Source organism: Rhinolophus sinicus, chromosome 10, assembly GCF_057876585.1.
Source record: "Rhinolophus sinicus isolate RSI-liver-muscle chromosome 10, RSI-T2T, whole genome shotgun sequence".
NCBI lineage: Eukaryota > Metazoa > Chordata > Mammalia > Chiroptera > Rhinolophidae > Rhinolophus > Rhinolophus sinicus.
The window spans coordinates 9,681,459-9,685,825 of NC_142510.1; the positions used below are offsets into that span (position 1 = coordinate 9,681,459).

Below are 4,367 nucleotides of genomic sequence, written 5' to 3' on the forward strand. Positions count from 1 at the left end.
TTGAGAGACCAGTACCTCTTGGCGGTAATTTCACGCTGATCAATCAATTCCATGAGTATGTTCTGGGCTTTCCTGTAGGGTCAGAGTGAAGACCCCTCCCTGGAGGCGGGGTCTTCACTCAGGCTCCACCTCCCACTCTAACTTTGGTGACTTTTGCTGGAGACAAATCTCAGAGCTGAACGGGAACTTGGGCCTTGCGAGGGGAATCGGGAAGTTTGAAGAGCAGGCACTGTTACCTCCGTGTTACAGATGAGGAGCTGGAAGCGCCAGAAGGAAAGGACTGGCTCTGGGGTACTCGGCAGGTAAGAGAACCAGGCCTTCGTGTCATCACCCCCTCTTCCGCCCTCTGACATCCCACCTGCTCTCTCCCTCCTCTGAGAGTCAATGCCTGGATTTAATTTATAGTGAAAACGGGGCAATCGTGGTCTTTGCTTCTCCTCTCAGTGAAGTTCACTTGTCATTTCCAGCACACAGCACCCTGCAGCTGGGACCCTGATATTAGGCCTCCGTGAATGTCAGAGAAAGACTTACAATCTCTGCCTTGTTCCAACAACAGCCTGCGCTTTTTCAAATATTTACAAGTTAGGGCTTCTCTGGAGCAGATGGAGGATGGGCGGCGATGGCGGAGGTAGGGGAAGAGAGAGAATGAGAGATGAAGACACACGCTGACACACACACACACACACACACACACACACACACACACACACACACGAGAGGCCCAGAGAGACCAGAGAAGTATATAAATACAATAAAAGAGACAGAGCTACAGATGAAGGTAGAGGAAGAGGGGGCTGGAAGGAAGGCAGAGGATGACAGAGAAGAGAGAAGAGCTGCCTACAGAGAGAAAGAAGAGAGGGAAATGGGAAGAAAGAAGCAACAAGAGACAGAGGAAGAGGCTGAAGGAGATTCAGAAAAATGTGGACGGAAGGGGATAGAATCTGAGAAAGAGAGAATAGAGAGAGCAAAAGGTGAGAGACAGAACTGAAAAAGCAGAGACAGAGGAATGAGTTGGTGGAAGAAATCCTCAGAGTCAGAGAGAGCGGGGGACAGAATGGCCATCCTGTGTGGACTTTCCTGGGACTGCAGATGCTGCCCAGGGTGACAGTTCTGGGCACTGTTTAGGGGGCAGCGAGTGGGGTCTCTCAGGACAGGGCCCTGGGTGCCTTGCATAGTTGAGGGACATTCTGAGGGCAGGGATGACTTCCTGGTGGGTAAAGATAGCATACTGGTCCCTTTCCTAGGAGCACACTGGCCTGGGGGGCCATGGGCATTGTGTGGGCAAGTCTTGCCTCAGTTTCCTTATCTGTAAAATGGGGACAATATTTCATCTCTCACTTTTCCTCTGCATTATCTTCAGAAAAGGGTGCTCAGAACCCTCCAATGGCTCCAATCTTACCTGGAGTGAAAGTTGAAACCTCACAATGACCTATGAGGCCCTCCAATGCTCAAACGTCCCCCGCTGTTTCTAGGAGGCATTTCCCCAGAGCTCAGGCACAAGTCATTGTCATCTACTGTTTCCAGAAGCCTCCTGGGAGCACTGTTCAGGATGGGTCACCTGGCACACATGCTTTCTCACACAGCACAGCACTTTAGAGTTTGCAAAGCAGGTTTATTGCTACTGTTCTTCAAGGAGGGGCATCCACCCCATTCCCACTGATGGGAGCTCAATTCAGCCAACAATGTATCTGAGGTCATTGGCCAGCAGTGAGGCTTAAACCCAGTCTTCTGGTTGCCAAGCCAAGCCACGTGCTTCTGCCTCCCCATCCGCCATCTTTGGGGTGTGAAGACCCCTCATGGCTCTGATGGTGGTTCTGGTGCTGAGGCCGCTGGGCTGGGGATGCCCGGGTTTCACTCACATGCAGCCCTTTCATCAGCAACCACATTAAATAGTATTGCCACTGCAGTGCGTGAGGACCTCTTTCTGCCAGGATGACATGGGGATTCTGTCAGAACATCAGCATTCGTTCCATATTTATTTCTATTTCCTCAATTAGAAATGCTTAATTTAACGGAATACTGGGCGTCTCAGAGGAGGAACAAGCATATGATGACGCATAAAATATTTAGGCATGGGAAGAGCCGACGACCCGTCCCCTTCCACCATGTTCCTTCGTGAGGTTTGCTCTCTCCGGCACCCCCAGGGTTGTGGGGTCCTTGCCTGGATGCAGTAGCCTCAGGGAATCCAGGACGCGAGCCCACAACTCTCTTGTCATTGTCAGAGCTGGTGTTGCTTTTTCTCACTGCCTGGGCTTGTCTTGCTTCTGCACAGCTCCAGCCCCAGCTGAGGACCCACCACCAGATTCTGCAGGGAGGGAGCTTTCCGATGATTCCAGACCCCTGACTTCCAGTTGCACCACCTGACGCTGAGTGGATCAGAGACTAGCTCTCTGCACCAAACCCTGCCTACATGGTGGGCAAAATAAATGTCACTGTGCTAAGTCACTCAGTTTGGGCGTGGTTTGTTAGCAGCACTAATGGGACAGTGAGGCTGTGGAATGTTATGTTTACAGTGTCTGCCCATCTCCTGTTGGGCCTCACCATGTCCCCTCACATGCTCATGGCTTTCTACCACAAGCACCCATGACCCTCTGCCTGAGGGCATTCTTTGGCCTCGGGCGTCTGCTGGGCTAATACTGAGACAGGCTGGAAGTGCTGGGCAGCTAAGACCCCCTTGGAACAGCCTCCATCCACAAGGGATGGAGCTTTTAGGCACTTTGGCTCCCTTGCCTTCATGTGGGACCACCTTAGGTGTGCTTAATGACAGATTCTGTTGGTGGGATGGCGAATGAGGCAACCCAAAAAGTGTTCTTGGAGGAGGAAGAAGAAGAAACAGGAGTAACTGCATTTTAATTTGATTTGCAAAGTGCCGACCTGTTTGCAAACCCGTTTCCCGCCGTTATCTCATTAGATGCTTGGAGCGCGTCTGTAGAACAAGAACAGTCATTTCTATCTCCAGGAGAGGAAAAGAGATTTGTTGGTAATGGTGATGCCACTACTTGAACCACCCACCTCCTAATTCTTTAAACTCCGTGGATTTTTTTTCATTCTCCTGAACTGAGTTCTCTGGCCACAGATTCCCACAGAAGGAACCACCCGTTGCTGGAATTTTCCAGAACTCCAATTTCAAAGGATTATGAAGTGATGCCAATTAAATCACAGGTCTTGGTTTGGAAAATGGGATCACTGAGCTGATACCCCAGAGAGTCAGCTCAGTGTTTCTTAGACCAGAGCATGAAACGGAGGTGGTCAGCACCCCTGAGCTCCCATGGCGTCTCCATCCTGGCCTCTCAGCTCAGCAAAGCAACAGCAACAAAGGAAATGATGAGAAGCTGGAAGCAAAACTGGCAGGAAGCAGGAACCTCAGCTGGATTAGCAAGTGACCAGAAGTAAGTCATCAAACGATCTGATGAAAGGAAGGAGATCATTCAGGGAGAGTTGAAACACAGACGCGTAAGTGGTAAGAGACCTAAAGTGAGGGATCAAAGACCACTTCAGAATCACAGCTTAGCTGCCCTGGGAGCTGCTTCAGCTGGTTAATCAAGGGCTGTAGGAAGTCAGGGCAGGGGTGCGCTGACACAGCACGGCTTCACCTTCAAGCCAGGAGGCAGAGGCTTCAGAGGTGGAGAACTCAGCGGTGACAGATTGGACCTTAGATAACAGCCATTGTCTTTTTTTTTTTAAATTCATATGTTGAAATAATTATAGATACACAAACAATTCAAAAATAGTGCACAGAGTCTTGTGAACCCATCTCTCAGCCTCCCCCAGCTTCCCCCAGAATGTTACCTGAATGGACTCATTCAGTATGTAACCTCTTGAGACTGGCTTTTCTTTACTCAGCAGCATACCTGCGAGATCCTTCCAGGTTGTCACCTGTACCACGGGCTCATTGTTTGCATTCCCTCCTAGCATTCCACAGCGTGGATGCAGTACAGTTTGTTTGTCTGTTCACCCACTGAAGGACCTTTGAGTGGTTTCTGTTTTTAGCAATATGGCCACTGTTTTCACTGACTGGTACGTGGGCTTGAATGGGGAGGCCTCCCAAAAATGTCCCTAAGGAACACACTGTTACATTTGACGAAAGGGTGTTGATTGATAGATATTAAGTCAGCTGTGCTATTCTTTATAAGAGTCTGCAAGAAGAACTTCTCTCATGCCTCAGGGGCAGAAAAGCAATGCTTCTCTTCAAACTTTAGTAGGTTTTTATCCAAGGGAACTGGGGAATCTCGTCACTTACGAAGTTTCTCTTTTTGCTTTGGCAACCAGGAGGCTGAGGTTGGGGCCAAAACAAGAGTGAGGGAGCAGGAAGGCGGGAGAGCTCAAATGCCTTTGCTAGATGTTGGTACCTAGAAGGTCAGAACTGT

General features: G+C 49.8%; 1 long non-coding RNA gene across 1 annotated transcript; it reads left to right on the forward strand.

The window, feature by feature from the left end:
* Positions 1–2,445, forward strand: LOC148756835 (uncharacterized). Its single transcript, XR_016022672.1, has 2 exons — positions 1–302; positions 2,273–2,445. It is a non-coding gene; the product is annotated as an uncharacterized LOC148756835 (long non-coding RNA).
* The last annotated feature ends 1,922 nt before the right edge of the window (positions 2,446–4,367 follow it).